General features: G+C 41.4%; 1 protein-coding gene across 2 annotated transcripts in view; it reads left to right on the forward strand.

The window, feature by feature from the left end:
* The window catches only part of TXNDC8 (thioredoxin domain containing 8), a 40,356-nt gene that overhangs the window by 16,794 nt on the left and 1,248 nt on the right, over positions 1-22,314 (forward strand). The window lies entirely within an intron of this gene.

Here is a 22,314-nt window from a genome sequence, read left to right on the forward strand (position 1 = left end):
GGTATCAGGGTGATGGTGGCCTCATAGAATGAGTTTGGGAGTGTTCCTCCTTCTGCTATATTTTGGAAGAGTTTGAGAAGTATAGGTGTTAGCTCCTCTCTGAATGTTTGATAGAAATCTCCAGTGAAGCCATCTGGCCCTGGGCTTTTGTTTGTTGGAAGATTTTTAATCACAGTCTCAATTTCAGTGCATGCGATTGGTCTGTTTATATTTTCTGTTTCTTCCTGGTTCAGTCTCGGAAGGTTGTGCTTTGCAGAGAATTTGTCCATTTCTTCCAGGTTGTCCATTTTATTGGTATGTAGTTGCTTCTAGTAATCACTCATGATCCTTTGTATTTCTGCAGTGTCAGTTGTTACTTCTCCTTTTTCATTTCTAATTCTGTTGATTTGAGTCTTCTCCCTTTTTTTCTTGATGAGTCTGGCTAATCGTTTATTAATTTTGTTTATCTTCTCAAAGAACCAGATTTTAATTTTATTGATCTTTGTTATCATTTCCTTCATTTCATTTTCATTTATTTCTGATCTGATCTTTATGATTTCTTTCCTTCTGCTAACTTCGGGGTTTTTTTGTTCTTTCTCTAATTGTTAGGTGTAAGGTTAGGTTGTTTATTAGAGATGTTTCTTGTTTCTTAAGGTAGGATTGTATTGCTGTAAACTTCCGCCTTAGAACTGCTTTTGCTGCAATCCATAGGTTTTGGGTCGTTGTGTTTTCATTGTCATTTGTTTCTAGGAACTTTTTGATTTCTTCAGTGATCTCTTGGTTATTCAGTAGCATATTGTTTAGCCTCCATGTGCTTGTAATTTTTACAGATTTTTTTCCTGTAATTTATATCTAGTCTCATAGCATTGTGGTCAGAAAAGATACTTGATATGATTTCAATTCTTGTAAACTTCCCAAGGCTTGATTTGTGACCCAAGATATGATCTATCCTGGAGAATGTACCATGAGCACTTGAGAAGAAAGTGTATTCTGTTGTTTTTAGGTGGAATGTCCTATAAATATCAATTAAGTCCATCTTATTGTCATTTAAAGCTTGTGTTTCCTTATTTATTTTCATTATGGATGATCTGTCCATTGGTGAAAGTGGGGTGTTAAAGTCCCCTACTATGATTGTGTCACTGTCGATTTCCCCCTTTATGGCTGTTAGCATTTCCCTTATGTATTGAGGTGCTCCTTTTTTGGGTGCATAAATGTTTACCATTGTTATATCTTCTTCTTGGATTGATCCCTTGATTATTATGTAGTGTCCTTCTTTACCTCTTGTAATAGTCTTTATTTAAAATCTATTTTCTCTGGTATGAGAATTGCTACTCCAGCTTTCTTTTGATTTCCATTTGCATGGAATATCTTTTTCCATCCCCTCAGTTTCAGTCTGTATGTGTCCCTAGGTCTGAAATGGGTCTCTTGTAGACAGCATATATACTGGTCTTGTTTTTGCATCCATTCAGCCAGTCTATGTCTCTTGGTTGGAGCATTTAAGCCATTTACACTTAAGGTAGTTATCGATATGTATGTTCCTATTACCATTTTCTTAATTGTTTGGGGTTTGTTATTGTAGGTCTTTTCCTTCTCTTGTGTTTCCTGCCTAGTAAAGTTCCTTTAGCATTTGTTGTAAAGCTGGTTTCATGGTGCTGAATTCTCTTAGCTTTTGCTTGTCTGTAAAGGTTTTAATTTCTCTGTCAAATCTGAATGAGATCCTTGCTGAGTAGAGTAATCTTGGTTGTAGGCTTTTCCCTTTCATCACTTTAAATATGTCCTGCCACTCCCTTGTGGCTTGCAGAGTTTCTGCTGAAAGATCAGCTGTTAACCTTATGGGGATTCCCTTGTGTGTTATTTGTTGTTTTTCCCTTGCTGCTTTTAATATTTTCTCTTTGTATTTAATTTTTGATAGTTTGATTAATACGTGTCTTGGCGTGCTTCTCCTTGGGTTTATCCTGTATCTGACTCTCTGCACTTCCTGGACTTGATTAACTATTTCCTTTCCCATATTAGGGAAGTTTTGAACTGAAATCTCTTCAAATATTTTCTCAGTCCCTTTTTTTTCTCTTCTTCTGGGACCCCTATAATTTGCATGTTGGTGCATTTAATGTTGTCCCAGAGGTCTCTGAGACTGTCCTCAATTCTTTTCATTCTTTTTTCTTTATTCTCCTCTGCAGTAGTTATTTCCACTATTTTATCTTCCGGGTCACTTTTCCATTCTTCTGCCTCAGTTATTCTGCTGTTGATTCCTTCTAGAGAACTTTTAATTTCATTTATTGTGTTGTTCATCATTGTTTGTTTGCTCGTTAGTTCTTCTAGGTCCTTGTTAAACGTTTCTTGTATTGTCTCCATTTCCAAGATTATGGATCATCTTTACTGTCATTCCTCTGAATTCTTTTTCAGGTAGGCTGCCTATTTCCTCTTCATTTGTTTGGTCTGGTGGGTTTTTACCTTGCTCCTTCATCTGCTGTGTGTTTCTCTGTCTTCTCATTTTGCTTACCTTACTGTGTTTGGGGTCTCCTTTTTGTAGGCTGCACATTCATATTTCCTTTGTTTTTGGTGTCTGCCCCCAGTGGCTAAGGTTGTTTCAGTGGGTTGTGTAGGCTTCCTGGTAGAGGGGACTAGTGCCTGTGTTCTGGTGGATGAGGCTGGATCTTGTCTTTCTGGTTGGCAGGTCCATGTCTGGTGGTGTGTTTTGGGGTGCCTGTGACCTTATTATGATTTTAGGCAGCCCCTCTGCTAATGGGTGGGGTTGTGTTCCTATCTTGCTAGTTGTTTGGCATGGGGTGTCCAACACTGTACCTTGCTGGTCGTTGAGTGGAGCTGGGTCTTAGCATTGAGATAGAGATCTCTGGGAGAGCTTTCGCCACTTGATATTACGTGGAACTGGGAGGTCTCTGGTGCATCAGTGTCCTGAACTCGGCTCTCCCACCTCAGAGGCACAGGCCTGACACCCGGCTGGAGCACCAAGACCCTGTCAGCCACAGGGTTCAGAAGAAAGGGGAAAAAAGAAAGAAAGAAAATAATAAAATAAAATAAAGTTATTAAAATAAAAAATAATTATTAAAAATAAACAGTTAAAAAGTAATTTAAAAAAAGAAGAAAAAAAAGGAAAGAGAGAGCAACCAAACCAAAAACAAATCCACCAATGATAACAAGCGCTAAAAACTATACTAAAGAAAAACAAAAAACTGACAGACAGAACCCTAGGACAAATGGTAAAAGCAAAGCTATACAGGCAAAATCACACAAAGATGCATACACATACACCCTCACAAAAAGAGAAAAAGGAAAAATATATCTATATCATTGCTCCCCAAGTCCACTGCATCAATTTGGGATGATTCGTTGTCTATTCAGATATTCCAGAGATGCAGGGTACATCACGTTGATTGTGGAGTTTTAATATGCTGCTCCTGAGGCTACTGGGAGAGATTTCCCTTTCTCTTCTGTTTGCGCAGCTCCTGGGGTCCAGCACTGGATTTGACCCCTCCTCTGCATGTAGGTCCCCTGAGTGCGTCTGTTCTTTGCTCAGACAAGACGGGGTTAAAGGAGCAGCTGATTCAGGGGCTCTGGCTCACTCAGGCTGGGAGGAGGGAGGGGTACGGAGTGTGGGGTGAGCCTGTGGCGGCAGAGACCAGCATGACGTTGCAACAGCCTGAGGCGCCGTGTGTTGTCCCAGGGAAGTTGTCCCTGGATCACGGGACCCTGGCAGTGGCGGGCTGCACAGACTCCTGGGAGGGGAGGTGTGGATAGTGTCCTGTGGTTGCACACAGGCTTCTTGGTGGCTGCAGCAGCAGCCTTAGCGTCTCATGCCCATCTCTGGGGTCTGTGCTGATAGCCGTGGCTCACACCCGTCTCTGGAGCTCCTTTAAGCGGTGCTCTGAATCCCCTCTCCTCAGGCACACTGAAACAATGGTCTCTTGCCTCTTAGGCAGCTCCAGACTTTTTCCTGTACTCCCTCCCGGCTAGCCGTTGTGCACTAGCCCTTTCAGGCTGTGTTCACACGGCCAACCCCAGTCCTCTCCCTGGGGTCTGACCTCCGAAGCCCGAGCCTCAGCTCCCAGCCCCCGCCCACCCCAGCGGGTGAGCAGACAAGCCCCTCGGGCTGGTGAGTGCTGGTCGGCAAGGATCGTCTGTACGGGAATCTCTCCGCTTTGCCCTCCGCACCCCTGTTGCTGCGCCGTCCTCCGTGGCTCCGAAGCTGCCCCCCGCCGCCACCCCCCCGTCTCCACCAGTGAAGGGGCTTCCTAGTGTATGGAAACTTTTCCTCCTTCACAGCTCCCTCCCCGAGGTGCAGGTCCCGTCCCTATTCTTTTGTCTCTGTTTTTTCTTTTGCCCTACCCAGGTACGTGGGGAGTTTCTTGCATTTGGGGAAGTCTGAGGTCTTCTGCCAGCATTCAGTAGGTGTTCTGTAGGAGTCGTTCCACATGTAGATGTATTTCTGATATATTTGTGGGGAGGAAGGTGCTCTCCACATCTTACTCTTCCACCATATTGAAGGTCTCCAACATATGCATTTTTAACTACCTCCACCTACATGGTCAAATGGTTTGTGTGTCATCTTTTATTATCTTCTCCTTCTCTTCCATCAGAGAAATGAAGATGCTTCCTCGTTTGAAGTCAATTCCATCCATCTCTTGACTGCATCCCTCCCTTCTGTGCCAGGCCTTTATTCTTCATTGATCCTTTTTCAAACCTGGTGTTTCGACCCTTGTTGTTTTTGCCACCCAAGCTACCATTCCCTATTAGTAGTTCTCTGATTTTCCTCCAGGGAACCAAGCCCTTTCTAGTTCTTAGTCCATGTACTTCCTAGGGTTCTATCTCTAGGTCTAGACAAATCAGTGAACTCCATCCCCATCAAGAATGGGCCCTTCATTCCATTCAAGCCAATCCAAGCCCAACCAGAGCTAATTCCAGGGCTTTGCTTAAGCAGCTAGTACAATCTTTTGATTGTACTAAACTTGAACTTGGAAAGATATGATGCTCAAGCTATTACATAGCTGGCTTGCCACCATAGGGAACCTAAAAATGAAAGCCCCATATAGAGGAAAGCAGAGTCAGGCCAACTGGTGCCCATGGCATTGATTGAACCCTGAATCTATCCATGCCTGAAGTCTGAACTACCCCCATAAATTCTGCAGTTATGTAAACTTTGGGTTGCTTTTTCTGTCTTTTGCAACCAAAACATTTCTTTTTTTTTTTCCTTAAAATCAGAAAGATGATTTTAATCTTATTTCTCAATAAAATAACATACATTTGTAAAGCAAACAATTTTATGAATATTTCTCTAAAGGCTTTCTGGAATTCCTAAAGGAAATTCATCTATTTTAGAAAGAAAATTCCAAAGAATAATGGAAAACAACATAAAATTATCAAGTAGCCTCCTCCCCCTACAACACACAGTAATCATTCTGGTACAAAGCACTTTTTTTTTTTTTTAATACAGCAGTTTCTTATTAGTCATCAATTTTATACACATAGGTGTACACATGTCAACCCCAATCGCCCAATTCATCACACCACCACCACAACCCCCCCACAGCTTTCCCCCCTTGGTGTCCACACGTTTGTTCTCTACATCTGTGTCTCAATTTCTACCCTGAAATCCGGTTCATTTGTATCATTTTTCTAGGTTCCACATATATGCATTAATATACGATATTTGTTTTTCTCTTTCTGACTTACTTCACTCTGTATGACAGTCTCTAGATCCATCCACGTCTCTACAAATGACCCAATTTCGTTCCTTTTTATGGCTGAGTAATATTCAATTGTAATATGAGCCACATCTTCTTTATCCACTCGTCTGTCGATGGGCATTTAGTTTGCTTCCATGACATGCCTACTGCAAATAGAGCTGCAGTGAACACTGGAGTGCATGTGTCTTTTTGAATTGTGGTTTTCTCAGGGTATATGCCCAGTAGTGGGATTGCTGGATCTTATGGTAATTCTATTTTTAGTTTTTTAAGGAACCTCCATACTGTTCTCCATAGTGGCTGTATCAGTTTACATTCCCACCAACAGTGCAGGAGGGTTCCCTTTTCTCCACACCCTCTGCAGCATTTGTTGTTTGTAGATTTTCTGATGAAGCCCATTCTAACCGGTGTGAGGTGATACCTTATTGTAGTTTTCATTTGCATTTCTCTAACAATTAATGATGTTGAGCAGCTTTTTATGTGCTTCTTGGCCATCTGTATGTCTTCTTTGGAGAAATGTCTATTTAGGTCTTCTGCCCATTTTTGGATTGGGTTGTTTGCTCTTTGAATATCGAGCTGCATGAGCTGTTTATAAATTTTGGAGATTAATCCTTTGTCCGTTGATTCGTTTGCAAATATTTTCGCCCATTCTGAGGGTTGTCTTTTCGTCTTGTTTATGGTTTCCTTTGCTGTGCAAAAGCTTTTAAGTTTCATTAGGTCCCATTTGTTGATTTTTGTTTTTATTTCCATTATTCTAGGAGGTGGATCAAAAAACATCTTGCTGTGATTTATGTCAAAGAGTGTTCTTCCTATGTTTTCTTCTAAGAGTTTTATAGTGTCCAGTCTTACATTTACGTCTCGAATCCATTTTGAGTTTATTTTAGTGTATGGTGTTAGGGAGTGTTCTAATTTCATTCTTTTATATGTAGCTGTCCAGATTTCCCAGGACCACTTATTGAAGAGGCTGTCTTTTCTCCATTGTATATCCTTGCCTCCTTTGTCAAGATTAGTTTACCGTAGGTGCGTGGGTTTACCTCTGGGCTTTCTATCTTGTTCCATTGACCGATGTTTCTGTTTTTGTGCCAGTACCATATTATCTTGATTACTGTAGCTTTGTAGTATAGTCTGAAGTCAGGGAGTCTGATTCCTCCTGCTCCGTTTTTTTCCCTCAAGACTGCTTTGGCTATCTGGGGTCTTCTGTGTCTCCATACAGATTTTAAGATTTGTTGTCCTAGTTCCATAAAAAATACCATTGGTAATTTGATAGGGATTGCATTCAATCTGTAGATTGCTTTGGGTAGTAGAGTCATTTTCACAGTATTGATTCTTCCAATCCAAGAACATGGTATATCTCTCCATCTGTTGGTACCATCTTTAATTTCTTTCATCAGTGTCTTATAGTTTTCTGCATACAGGTCTTTTGTCTCCCTAGGTAGGTTTATTCCTAGGTATTTTATTCTTTTTGTTACAATGGTAATTGGGAGTGTTTCCTTAATTTCTCTTTCAGATATTTCATCATTAGTGTATAGGAATGCCAGAGATTTCTGTGCATTAATTTTGTATCCTGCAACTTTACCAAATTCATTGATTAGCTCTAGTAGTTTTCTGGTGGCATCTTTAGGATTCTCTATGTATAGTATCATGTCATCTGCAAACAGTGACAGTTTTACTTCTTTTACAATTTGTATTCCTTTTATTTCTTTTTCTTCTCTGATTGCCGAGGCTAGGACTTCCAAAACTATGTTGAATAATAGTGGTGAGAGTGGACATTCTTGTCTTGTTCCTGATCTTAGAGGAAATGCTTTCAGTTTTTCACCATTGAGAATGATGTTTGCTGTGGGTTTGTCGTATATGGCCTTTATTATGTTGAGGTAGGTTCCCTCTATGCCCACTTTCTGGAGAGTTTTTTATCATAAATGGGTGTTGAATTTTGTCAAAAGCTTTTTCTGCATCTATTGAGATGATCATATGGTTTTTCTTCTTCAATTTGTTAATATGGTGTATCGAATTGATTGATTTACATATATTGAAGAATCCTTGCATCCCTGGGATAAATCTCACTTGATCATGGTGTATGATCCTTTTAATGTGTTGTTGGATTCTGTTTGCCAGTATTTTGTTGAAGATTTTTGCATCTACATTCATCAGTGATATTGGTCTGTAATTTTATTTTTTTGTAGTATCTTTGTCTGGTTTTGGTATCAGGATGATGATGGCCTCATAGAATGAGTTTGGGAGTGTTCCTTCCTCTGCAATTTTTTGGAAGAGTTTGAGAAGGATGGGTGTTAGCTCTTCTCTAAATATTTGATAGAATTCACCTGTGAAGCCGTCTGGTCCTGGACTTCTGTTTGTTGGAAGATTTTTATTCATAGTTTCAATTTCATTACTTGTGATTGGTCTGTTCATATTTTCTATTTCTTTCTGTTTCAGTCTTGGAAGGTTATACCTTTCTAAGAATTTGTCCATTTCTTCCAGGTTGGCCATTTTATTGGCATAGAGTTGCTTGTAGTAGTCTCTTAGGATGCTTTGTATATCTGTGGTGTCTGTTGTAACTTCTCCTTTTTCATTTCTAATTTTATTGATTTGAGTCTTCTCCCTCTTTTTCTTGATGAGTCTGGCTAATTGTTTATCTTCTAAGAATAAAATTCTAAGAATTTTGTTTATCTTCTCAAAGAACCAGCTTTTAGTTTTATTGATCTTTGCTATTGTTTTCTTTGTTTCTATTTCATTTATTTCTGCTCTGATCTTTATGTTTTCTTTCCTTCTGCTAACTTTGGGTTTTGTTTGTTCTTCTTTCTCTAGTTCCTTTAGGTGTAAGGTTAGATTATTTATTTGAGATTTTTCTTGTTTCTTGATGTAGGCTTGTATAGCTATAAACTTCCCTCTTAGAACTGCTTTTGCTGCATCCCACAGGTTTTGGATCGTCATGTTTTCATTGTCATTTGCCTCTAGGTATTTTTTTATTTCCTCTTTGATTTCTTCAGTGGTCTGTTGGTTATTTAGTAACGTAGTGTTTAGCCTCCATGTGTTTGTGTTTTTTACTTTTTTTCCCCTGTAATTCATTTCTAATCTCATAGTGTCGTGGTCAACAAAGATGCTTGATATGATTTCAGTTTTCTTAAATTTACTGAGGCTTGATTTGTGACCCAAGATGTGATCTGTCCTGGAGAATGTTCCATGCGCACTTGAGAAGAAAGTGTAATCTGCTGTTTTTGGATGAAATGTCCTATAAATATAATTAAATCTATCTGGTCTACTGTGTCATTTAAAGCTTCTGTTTCCTTATTTATTTTCATTTTGGGTGATCAGTCCATTGGTGTATATGAGGTGTTAAAGTCCCCCACTATTATTGTGTTACTGTCGATTTCCTCTTTTACAGCTGTTAGCAGTTGCCTTATGTATTGAGGTGCTCCTATATTGGGTGCATATATATTTATAATTGTTGTATCTTCTTCTTGGTTTAATCCCTTGATCATTATGTAGTGTCCTTGTCTCTTGTAACATTCTTTATTTTAAAGTCTATTTTATGTGATATGAGTATTGCTACTCCAGCTTTCTTTTGATTTCCATTTGCCTGGAATATCTTTTTCTATCCCCTCACTTTCAGTCTGTATGTGTCCCTAGGTCTGAAATGGGTCTCTTGTAGACAACATATATATGGGTCTTGTTTTCGTATCCATTCAGCAGGCCTGTGTCTTTTGGTTGGAGCATTTAATCCGTTCACGTTTAAGGTAGTTCTCGATATGTATGTTCCTAAGACCATTTTCTTAATTGTTTTGGGTTGGTTTTTGTAGGTCCTTTTCTTCTGTTGTGTTTCCTACTTAGAGAAGTGCCTTTAGCATTTGTTGTAGAGCTGGTATGGTGGTGCTGAATTCTCTTAGCTTTTGCCTGTCTGTAAAGCTTTTGATTTCTCCATAGAATCTGAATGAGATCCTTGCCGGGTTGAGTAATCTTGGTTGTAGGTTATTCCCTTTCATCTCTTTAAGTATATCATGCCACTCCCTTCTGGCTTGTAGAGTTTCTGCTGAGAAATCAACTGTTAACCTTATGGGAGTTCCCTTGTATGTTATTTGTCATTTTCCCCTTGCTGCTTTCAATAATTTTTCTTTGTCTTTAATCGTTGCCAATTTGATTACTATGTGTCTCGGCGTGTTTTCCTTGGGTTTATCCTGTATGGGACTCGCTGTGCTTCCTCGACTTGGGTGGCTATTTCTTTTCCCGTGTTAAGGAAGTTTTCTACTATAATCTCTTCAAATATTTTCTCTGGTCCTTTCTCTCTCTCATCTCCTTCTGGGACCCCTATAATGTGAATGTTGTTGCGTTTAATGTTGTCCCAGAGGTCTTTCAGGCTGTCTTCATTTCTTTTCATTCTTTTTTCTTTATTCTGTTCTGCAGCAGTGAATTCCACCATTCTGTCTTCCAGATCACTTATTCGTTCTTCTGCCTCAGTTATTCTGCTATTGATTCCTTCTAGTGTAGTTTTCATTTCAGTTATTGTATTGTTCATCTCTGTTTGTTCTTTAATTCGTCTAGGTCTTTGTTAAACATTTCTTGCATCTTCTCCATCTTTGCCTCCATTGTTTTTCTGAGGTCCTGGATCATCTTCACTATCATTATTCTGAATTCTTTTTCTGGAAGGTTGCCTATCTCCACTTCATTTTGTTGTTTTTCTGGGGGTTTATCTTGTTCCTTCACATGGTACATAGCCCTCTGCCTTTTCATCTTGTCTGTTTTTCTGTGAATGTGGTTTTTGTTCCACAGGCTGCAGGACTGTAGTTCTTCTTGCTTCTGCTGTCTGTCCTCTGGTGGATGAGGCTGTCTAAGAGGCTTGTTGCAACCAAAACATTTCTAATGAATATATCTGATGTTCTCTCAGACTGCTCTCTTTTATTTATTTTATTTTATTTTATTTTATTTTACTTTTTTTCGGTACACGGGCCTGCCACTGTTGTGGCCTCTCCCGTTGCGGAGCACTGGCTCCGGACACACAGGCTCAGCGGCCATGGCTCACGGGCCCAGCCACTCCATGGCATGTGGGATCTTCCCGGACCGGGGCACGAACCCGTGTCCCCTGCATCGGCAGGAGGACTCTCAACCACTGCGCCACCAGGGAAGCCCTGCTCTCTTTTATTTTGTGGTCTAATTCGTGAAATTGGATATATTTACTGCTTCCAATTCTCATTTTCTACTCATTCCTTCACCCACTCTTGAAAGTCACTAAGAACCTTCCAGCACCTAGTTTAAAAAGCCATTTCTCAATCCTGCTCTTCCTTGATTACACAAGTGTCATTAACTAATCAACTTCTGTATTCTGGAAACTTCCTCCTTTTTTGGCTTCTATTGCTGATTTATCCCCAAGTTCTTCTGGCTTCTTTGTCTCCTGCCGTTCTCAAATATAAGTGTTTCCCAAGGCTCTGTCTTTTTTCCATTTTACCTCTCTCCCTTAGTAATTTCACCCCCACTTCTAGTTCTAGCTGTGAATACCTTTAACTTAAACAATAGCCCTCCTCACCCCCAAGTTCACGCCAAAGCTTTGTTCTCTTTTCCAAATAAATCCTTGCTCCCTGTATGTCATTCCCTTATTTAAAAGTTGATACCTGTCCCCCTCCATTGCCTTCAGAATCAAGACTAGGCCCTTGTATTCAAGTCTGACTTTAAAATTTCTCCCTAATTTTGATCCAATCTACCTTTCCAAGCCCATTTTTGTTTGACTCAGATCTTAACTTCATGTAGTTGTCTCATATTCTTCTAAGCACTTGGAGTTGTTCATGTCTGATTTGAAACCCCAGGGCCTAGGAGAATCCCCCGTCAATAGAAAATATTTATTTTGTGTTTGACTAATGAGGAAGTGAACAAATGAATGAATGAGCAAACAAGTGAAGCCTTCTGTCTTTCCCCTGCATCCCCCCGCAGCTTTGCCTCCCCTTCCGATTTTGTCCTCGTATTAATCTGACTCAGAGGAAATTTCTGTCCAGCTCAGAATAGCTTTCTGGTTTCATCCTTTCTGCAGAAGATACTGCTTAATGGCTCAAAGGTTGTTCTCTGTTTTAGGAAACAAAACTTTGTGTTCTCAGTTGATTATGTGTCTAGGCTCTCGAGCAAATCCATAGCTATGCTTTTGATATAAGGCTTGGCCCGGCTTAGTCTCGGTTCTCTCTGGAGGTGTAAGAGCCCTCACTTGTAGGTGGAGAGACCTCCTATAATCAAGTATTTCTGAACTTGTGTCTACAGGGTATGGATCCTTTTGAATGAATGGAATACAATGCCTGTATTCTAGGGATCATTAAGGATCTCAAATTGGAATTTTATGCCAACTAGCTAATGGAAAATAAAATCAACTGAATTGATGACAATGTCCATTAAACTGATCTACCTCCCTGTAGTCTAATTCCAGAGTCATCCAGCAAGCCTCTAACTATAACATGGATATCCATGTCCCAAGAAATTTTCTTGAGAATGGAATTTTTCGTTGAATAGCATTAACTTAGCATGGCGGTTATAGAGTTAATTTTTTTAAAAAAAAAGAAAACTTGAGATTATTTATGTCATAATATCAAATGAGTCTACTTCTAAATTTCATTTGTAGTTATATGTAATCATATCTCCAGAAGGATTCATACCTGGATCAATTTAGATATCATTTGAAAACCTGTGGAAAAGATTTGTAATGGTTGTTCCATTTGACAAAGAATATCAATCTTCAGTGCAAAAGACAAAGGCACAAAAAAAGGAGGTGGGAGAGGTAATAAAGACACAGTATTACAAATCTTTTCCCTCTTTGGACTCCACCCCCAGAATTGGGTAGCTGAACAGCCCTGTAGGGCTTCTGCAAGGTCCCCATTTCTAACCATTACATCCAGAGCTGCAGGCGAACTATGAGACCTCTGAAATTCCCCTCAGGCTCTACCTGTTAGTGGTCTGCACTGGAAAATCATTGGAACCAGAGGAAGTTTGGGGTGGCCAGGCCAAAAGACTAGTCCCTGTGAATTTCCCTCCTCTCTCAATAGAATTGACTATGAAGGCTGCCAGTGACGTTCACTGTTTCCCTGGGAATAGAGAAAAACTAAATATACTTCTTTGAGAGCACTTCTATAAACGTGCTCCTCTCTTTCTTCTGGGATGGCACAACTGAAAATTGGCTTATTGAAGCAGTTAAATACTATTTATCTAGTATTTAAAAAAACCCTAGAATCTAGCTTCGATGGAGTAATGTTATAAAAAATGTCTTTACATTTATGGTAAAGCATCTGGCAACAAGCCACTGTCCATTAATGCCTTTTAAAATGTACACTGTCTAAAAAGCCTTATATAATTCCTTATAGGACATAGAGTTAGGAGAATGTAGCGTTAGGAGAATGTTTGCCTCCCTTGAAAATATGATCAGCTTCCTCTCATTAGATCAGAAGACTTAGGGAATCCCTTGGGTTTCTGTTTCCATCGTTGCCAAAAATCTCAGGGTTACCTCCTCTACTCAGATACAATAGCCCCCTTACGTGCAGTTTCCTGGCATTTCCTAACTGCCGTCTCCACACTGGATCATCCTTTAATGGTTCTGTTATTTTATCTTGGCCTTGAGTCTAGCTCATTTCAAATATTCGCAAAATACATAGACTATAAACAAAATAAAACATTAAAAACCTAAAACAAATGAAGCTACATAATCATGACCTAGGGTCATGGTGGATGATGGGCCTTCCCTGATGCTGGAAGTTTTCATGAAGGGGTTAGATGAACATCTGGCTGGAATGCGCTATAAACAACAGCTATAATTATTTCACAGTTTTAGGGCAAAGGACAGCCAAAACAAATTCTAGGTAATAAATAAGGTGGGTTTGTTCTTTCCTGCTGTATTCCTTAGTGTTTTCATCTAGGACATCACAGCATGTTCTAGTAAGATTCATTGTGGTTAAAAAAAGAAAACAAAAGAAAAAGAAAACAAAATGTGCATTCCTGTGGTGTCTGTCAGATGGGGCATCCAAAACCTTGGCTGATTTTTGTAACCAGAATAATACACTATATGCTATTATGAGTAGTTCATAAATTTGGTTTATAGGCCCTCTTAAAATCTGTAGACCCTCTTAAAATCCAGTGGAGACTATAAACTCTCTCTCCAGAAAAATATACGTATAAACTGAAATGTGCATGTAATGCCTAGGGTATTCAATGAGCCTCTGAAGCCCATCAGTAGATCCTCTATGTGCATTACGTTGCTTCTAGCTAAAGTTGGTATGTCTATGTAGAGGAAAGGAAGACTAAAAAAGATTTAGCAAGTCTTGGCCAACTGCTTAAATATGGGCCAACTCTCAAAAGTTGCCTCCCTCTTTTCATTTTTTGATATGAGCGTAAGATGGTTTCCTAAAGCAGTTAGGAAAGATGGCAGTGATGGGATATGAGTACATAGATGCTAATACATGAGCTATTAAAAAATGAGTAATTCAGAAGAACTGAGCTCTCATATGGAGTGAGAAGAAGCTCTTGCCCTTTTATGTGTATGAATCGCAGGGCTCCAGCTGAGGTCATGGAAGTCATTTCCAGCAAGCACCCTCCTTGAAGTTGGTACAGAGATAAAAGGAATCCAAAGTAGGTGACACCATCTAGTGCTAGAAAGAGGACAGACTTGGAAGCAGAGGTCCCGTACGCAGTGTCTTCAAGGGCCAGGCAGGGACAATAGGTGACACAGTAGGAAGTGAGGAGGAGGTGGTCCCTGGAGAATCACCCTCCCAAATGCTCTTTGTTCAAGTGCATAAAAAACAAGGTTTGACACACAGACACACACACACACACACACACACCCGCAAAAGAGTGTCTGCGGCTGGCTTTTGCCATGTCTGGAGTCAGATGATTGTAGGTTGAATTCCAGGTCTGCTTCTTATTAGTGGGGGACCTTGGGAATGTGTCTTAACCACCTTAAGGCTCAGTTTCATTCTTTGTGAAACAGAGACAGTATCATGTGTCTTTGAACTATTGTCATAAAAATTTGTGATAATGTAAATAAAGTGCCCAGCACTAGTCTTTGTACATACTATAAAATGTAGCTATTATTAGAGCCCCAGGATCTAACTGTGCACCTATCTTCCTGAAAATGTCTGGGTAAATAGAAGTTTAGAAATGAAGGTTACCAGCGACCTGTAAAGCTCTTTTGAGTAACCATAGTATGCATTTAAGCTAAGTTATCTTAGCATTCAGGAGTCACCTACCAATGGTATTCAACCTTAATGGATTGTTTTAGTTACAGAGGGCTTCTGCATGAGGAGGAAAAGAAAAGAATTCTCATATAGTCTTCAGGGCTCTGAGGGGTGCAGATCCCCAAAAGGGGTTATATATCAGCCCCATAAGCAGCTGATACATTATCAGAGATTAATTGACTGGAGGAGGCAAGAACTAAGTGACATGAAGGGAAAGGCAGAGAAGTACAGCAACTATTTATCACCATTTAGCAACCTTTAGCACCATAGCTAAAGATGCAGCGCTCAGCTTTAGCAACGTACAGGCAATAATTGTGTACCTCTTTTCTCCAGGGCAGGGATTTGGGTGAGGCAAGTGAGGCAAGATATTGCAGGTGTAGGGTGGAAACCTGTCTTTATTTGAATTTTTTTTTTTTTTTTTTCTGTACGCGGGCCTCTCACCGCTGTGGCCTCTCCCGCTGCGGAGCACAGGCTCCGGACGCACAGGCCCAGTGGCCATGGCTCATGGGCCCAGCCGCTCCGCGGCACATGGGATCCTCCCGGACCGGGGCACGAACCCGCGTCCCCCGCATCGGCAGGCGGACTCCCAACCACTGCGCCACCAGGGAAGCCCTATTTGAATTTTTGATGTTTCGTTTATCATGGGTTTTTTGCATTCAATGTTAATACTTTTTAAAATATTTATTAAGATATTATTTATCGTAATTACTAAGTTTTTGGCATCCCTTAAATTTTCCACCCTAGTCCCAGCCCTGTTCTTCTCTGAATTTTAAATTGTTGAACTAAAGGAGTGTTTCATTCAGTGATTCACAGAAGGATTAACAAGACTCAACAGCATGTTATATTCCTAGCTAAGATTTATTACAGCAATAAACACAGAGTTAAAGCAGCAGGGAAGAAAGAAGGGTGTTGTTGGAGTCTAGAAAGGTCCAGCACAGAATTCTGATGCCCTTCCTTGTCCAGGGATACTTAGAAGAGTGTTCTCCCTGGCAGTGAACTTCAGGGACATGTGTGGAATGTCTCTGCCTAGGGATGCCTTCTTGGTTCTCTGGGTCTGAGTTTTTTTATGTGGGGACTGGTCACATAGATATATCTTGCTAAGCAACCATAGCTACACAACCAGCCATGACAATGGAAACTCAGGACCCCAACAATAAAACTAGGTGCACATCATCATTATTGACGTTTATGCAAAACAACTTGGCAAGCCAGCAATGGCATAGTCCATTGCTCCAGATACATGTAACCAAATCATCCATCACTAACACGAGGAACACTTGGAGGACCACATTACCCAGGGGTTGGTGATGGATCAATCGTGGTTCTCTTGGAGACACGCCAGGAATAAGCAACCACACCTGCTACATTAACTTTTTTCTCACATGGATTCATGTGGAAAATCAAAATGTCACCTTTATTAAAAGTAGCAGTAGGGCTTCCCTAGTGGCACAGTGGTTGAGAGTCCGCCTGCCGATGCAGGGGATGCAGGTTCGTGCCCTGGTCCGGGAAGATCCCACATGCCGCAGAGTGGCTGGGCCTGTGAGCCATGGCCACTGAGCCTGCGCGTCTGGAGCCTGTGCTCCGCAACGGGAGAGGCCACAACAGTGAGAGGCCCGCAAACCGCAAAAAAAAAAAAAAAGTAGCAGTAGTGCTAAATTGTAGTAATTCAAGAACATGGCTTGGATCCATGTCAAAAGATTTCCCACTTGTAGCCTAGATCTTGAGATGACACCCCCCCCCCTACAGTAGAATCTAGGGCTGCAGAGGACAAACTTCCCCACCCAGGTGGAGGAGATACTGCTGCTTTTCATAACTATTTAGCCCCAAAAAGGGAGGACAGAGGGTCATAGCTTTCCAGAGCTATCTTTAGAAGGCAGATGTTAGGCTCACTTCAAATGTGCTTTGCAGAAGGACAGACCTGTCCCTCGAGCAAACACTCCCAAAAAGGGAGAGGAGGATAGGCATGAGCTCATGCCTTTGTCTAGGCTCAGCTGATAAGCACGCCTTTGAACTTGGGGAGAAGTGAAGGGATATAGGAAACAGGTATATTTTCCCAATAATAGACAGTTAAGCAGAAGGTCTAATGGAGGCCTGAGAACTAGAGTATATGCCATTGAAAGGAATGGCTCCAAAAGTATTTTTATCCCGAAGAACAAAATTCCATCCCACACTTGCAGTAATGGGCAGGATGACATCTAACCTGGCCAGAGTCCAAAATCACTTGTCCTATTCTCAGTGTAGCTTGAGATGAATTCCCACAACATTAGACTCATGCCTCTTATTCCCTTCAACAGAAAGCCACATCGTCCTGAGTGACTAACTCTCAGGCAGCTTCAGTTGATGGCATAGAATAAGGGTTGGCAAACTATGGCCCCGGGGCCAAATCTGACTCTCAGTTTTACTGGGACACAGCCATGCCCATTTAACTAATTACCTGCAGTTGCCTTCGCACTACAGTAGCTGATTTTGTCGCAGGAAGGGGGAACCCCTTCCAGGGCCCGAGAGTGGGCTCTTGTCTAACGCTCGGAAATGAATTGTCCAAGGAGACACACGTGCTGACAAAGCAAGAGACTTTATTGGGAAGGGGAGCCCGGGTGGAGAGCGGCAGGGTAAGGGTACCCAGGAGAACTGCTCTGCCACGTGGCTCACAGTCTCAGGCTTTATGGTAATGGGGTTAGTTTCCGGGTTGTCTCCGGCCAATCATTCTGACTCAGGGTCCTTCCTGGTGATGTGCACATCGCTCAGCCACGATGGATTCCAGTGAGAAGGATTCTGGCAGGTTGGTAGCTCATATGGACTGGCGTCTCCTCTCTCCTTTCGACCTTTCCCGAATTCTTCCAGTTGGTGGTAGCTTGTTAGTTCCACGTTCCTTACCAGGACCTCCTGTTGTAAGATAACTCATGCAAGTGGTTACTGTCGTGCCTGGCCAGGACGGACGGTTTTGGTCAGTGGTTCCTCTAACAACTTGGGTAGACTTCTTTTTTTTTATAAAAGGAAGTTTATGGCTGCATTATCATTATAAAAAATGGACTATATTTTTAATGTTATTATATAATTTATAGACTTATATAGAAAAAACTTAGATTTACGTAAAAGTTGCAGATAGTACAGAGAGTTGATTTGAGTAGTTTTGACATAAACGATATGGCCTACAAAACCTAAAGTGGGTATTATCAGGCCCCTTACAAAAAAAGTTTGTCAACTCCTAACATAGAAGAAAAAAGCACTTTAGTCCTTATTTATGCTGCCAGTGTGCCAAGAAACAGATGCATAGGCAGTTTCTAAATCTGCTATGGGAAAATGAAAGTGGATTAGTATATGTTCCTGAAGTCTCACAACTGGAACAAGTTGAGAAAAAGGCCAGCATAGATTAGGGAAAAGTGAGTGAACAGATTGCTTTATATGCTCTTTTCTTAAATGCAAGTACATACAAATTCAAGCTGTTTGAAACAGACTATTTCGAAGGGACTGTGTCATCTTGGTTGGATTTTGCTCAACTCCAGAAACCTTAACTGACCTCCTTGCATTTGCAGAGTGTGCCCTGGGTGTTGTGAAAGTCAAAGAGGAGGTGTACAAATACCTGCAATGTGATGCAGAATGTTCTAGGGAAGGAACGGGTGTGGATGGAGTCAGAGAAGGAAGCCAAGATAGGAACAAACGGTGATTAACACTGTCCACCTCTCAGCAGAAGGTTGAGGTACTTTTAAACGTTCTCTTGTTGGACATATCCTTTTCATCTTATTCATCAGTTTTAATGTCTTAATAAACCCTTCCTAAAGAAAAAGAACATCATACTATTTCACATTATAAACTTGTACATACATATACTTCCACAGCCATCCTCCAAGAAGTATCTTGTGTGGGTTGGTTGCTGGGTTTTTTGGTTCGTATTGTGATGGTCGCTATTGCTTGGAGAATTTTGTTGCTGTTGTTGTTGTTTTTAACTCACTACAGAGGTCTGAAAATTGTTGAGCTCTCATACAGCTGGTCCAAACATAACTTCAGTGTTGACTCAACTAAATTGCACGTCAACTGGCCAACACATTTTATAGTTATTCTATGAGGACATCACTAGCCAGACTCCTTAATTTATGTTCTCAGAAGTCACTGTCTCTCCAGCCCCTTTGCATTTTCCCAGCGGCAGGAATAAACTCTTTGTAGGTGATTGAATGTCTCTGGCATACAGAACTGCATCTGGTTGCACTTGGGTGGTGGGTAATCAGAGGATGGGTTTCATTTTATTATTCTGTTTTTGTGTATGTTTGAAAATGTCCATGATAAAACTTCAGGGTTTTTTTTTTTTTTTAACTGATCGTTGGCTATAGTTGGTTCTCTAATGCTGGAACAGCCACTCCATATTCCACTGGTCTTTGCAAACTGGAGCTTGTAATTTTCATTAGCAGTCATTGCTAGGGTGGCAGCCGTACATGAAAAATGAAGGCATTGAGAAGAACAAGGTAAACACTGCTTCCTAATGCTTCAGAGTGGAGCATGTGCTTGAGAGGTACAGCCAAACATTCAGGTTAAAATGAGAAAATATTTTGAGCAGAAATTGTATGTTAACGGCCTTGCATATATATCCTTTCCAAAGAAAGTTACGTATAAAATAAGCTCTTATCCGTAAGCTTTTCCTTATTTATTAACTACTTTTATTAAACTCCTATATGCAAAGGCCCATGCTAGACAGGGAGACACAAATATAAAATTTGTCTTTGGCAAATTGGACAAAGAAAGAATGAAATAGATAACACCTAATCCCCGAAACTTAACACAGAATCTTGGACCCGGACCTCAGTGACCAGAAATCAGCATAGTTCAGCTCATTTCAGGCCTAACACCATTAATAGAGCACCTACTCTGGGTAAGGTTCTGGGCTACATACTAAAACTATGGGTGGGAAAATAAAGTACAGTCCCCATCCTTGGTCTAGTGGGGAAGACAGATAACAAAATCAACTCTTTAATCGTGGAATGTACTAGAATAGTGGATACTATGAGATGACAGAGAAGGACTTCAGGGAAGTCTTCATGAGTTAAATCTTAAAGGATGCTTAAGATTAGCAAGTGATTTAAAGCTGGGAAGAAGCAGAGAGTTAAAAAATGTCACAGGTACGGGTCAGGAATTATTTGATAATCATATACACCAGTAGTATAAAATTGTAAAATTATCACTAGAATGTGAGCTCTGTGAGGGGCTTTTGTCTTGTTTTGTTCACCGTATGTCTGGCTTATGGTAGGCACTCACTAAGTATTTATTAAATGAATAAATAAATCCAACTATAAAGTGTTACTAGAGTTTACGGTAGATAGTGACAGTGGAGCTAGAAAGGACAAGGTCGAGGAATTCTGGTAAAAAGCTTGGATTTTGGGCTTCCCTGATGGCGCCATGGTTGAGAGTCCGCCTGCCGATGCAGGGGACGTGGGTTCGTGCCCCGGTCCGGGAGGATCCCACATGCCGTGGAGCGGCTGGGCCCGTGAGCCATGGCTGCTGAGCCTGAGCGTCCGGAGCCTGTGGAGCTCCGCAACGGGAGAGGCCACAACGGTGAGAGGCCTGCGTACTGCGAAAAAAAAACCTTGGATTTTATGGTGATGGAGAAACACTCAAGAATTTCCATAGAAAGCATGATGGGATGTGTGTTTTTGAGCTTCAAGGGGGAGAAGAGACCTCAGGGGCACAGACTGGAGAAAGAAACCAATTTGTAAGCTGTTACTAAAACCCAGAGGGAAGTTGATGGGGTAAAAATCCATGGAATTCAGAGACAAATTTAATGTCACCTAAAGCCACCCGAATGCCTAGCATGAAAAAGACTGGCAATACCAAGTGTTGTCAAGCATGTGGAACAACCAGAACCCTCATCCCCTGCTGGTGGAGTGTACATTGATGCAATCACTTCGAAAAACTGTTGGATGTCTCCTACTAAAGCTGAACTCAGTAGTCCCCCTTTCAGGTAGACAACAGAACCCAACAAAATGGGTGCTCATTTGCCCCCAGAGATGTCCCCACAAAGTTGTGGAAAAGGATTTTCCTAGCAGCACTCTTGGTCACAGCCAAAATGGATAAACTGTGTTATAGTCGTGCAACAGAGTACTAAAAATCGACACTGAAAAATGAATGTATGGCCATTACACAGGTGAATCTCAGAAACATCACGTTGAGTGAAAGAAGCCAGACACAGAGGAATACGCACAACATACCGCAGAATTCCATTTATAAAAGTTCAAAAACGGACTAAGCTCAGTTATGGTGAAAAATCCAGAACAGTGTTTGGCTTGGGGCACAGGGTGATGACTGGGAGCGAGGGACTAAAGCTCTATCTGCATCTTGATCTGGACATGGTTACACAAGTGGGCTATCTTTTGTAATAACTCCCCAAACTGTATGCTGACATGTGTGCAATGTTCTGAATATATATGAATGTTTTAAGTGACCTCAGTTTCCTGGCTCAGGTACGAGGGTGGGTGATGGTGCCCTGTACTAGGCTCAGTGTATCTAAAAGGAAGAGGAGTCACATTCAACAGTAGCCAAGGCTCTTAGTGCACTTGTGGCTTCTGGCTGCCCAAGTCACAGCACAGGCATGCCACAACCCCGTGGTCATGGAAATCACCCCTCCCTGGAAATCTCCCTTCGGGCCTGTGCCTTCCTATTTCTAATACACTCATAGATTGTGCCAGCCCTCTGTGCAGGGCAGTGTCCTCCAAGGAGAGATGCCCATCTTTAGGGGCCCCCAATCTCTCTTTGGTTCCACAATGCTTTTTGGCAGTGGGAGAGATCCTAAGATAAGGAGGCATAATCAGATCCACTAGAGTTATTGCCATAAGAATGACAAAAATATCATCTTCTAGACCACTGAGGGGGGGGGGACTGTCTAGAATTACATGGCGGTGGTCGTGGGGAACAGACACACCTTGGGAACTTCTCATCCCTTCTTTGCCAGTGCCTTTCTTCTGCTCACCTAGTACGTGTGCCCTTCACTGGAGTCAAGCCACTCCTGAAGCAGAGGAGTAGAGGATAGAGACTCAGGAGGAATCTTGGACAGAGGGCACAAGGAAGGATAAACGGGAACCACTGCAAACATAGTACCTTTCCAGCTCCCATGGAGAAAGACAGACTGAGACTGGGGTGAACCCCAAGCCTCTCCCACCCTGCATTCCACCCCAGCATTGGTTAGAGACAAGGGACAAAGTTCCTTTCCAACCAGACCGAGCTGTCTAGAAGGTCCTAATACCCCCAAGCAAAAAAAGTATGCCCAAGCTCCCAACCTCCAGCCTCATGGAGGATGCCAAGTCTTCCTTTGCCTCACCTTGGTCAGGAGTTTCCTGGCAATGGGTTCAGTACTTTAGTCAGTTGGCTAAGCTTAGCATCCTTTTCCTGTCCCCAGCCAAGTCTGGTCATTCAGGTGGCCAAGCCCTGCCTATGTTATTGCCAGGACTTCTTGTCTTGGTACGTGCTCT

This window comes from Globicephala melas, chromosome 6, assembly GCF_963455315.2.
Source record: "Globicephala melas chromosome 6, mGloMel1.2, whole genome shotgun sequence".
In the NCBI taxonomy this organism is placed as follows: Eukaryota; Metazoa; Chordata; class Mammalia; order Artiodactyla; family Delphinidae; genus Globicephala; species Globicephala melas.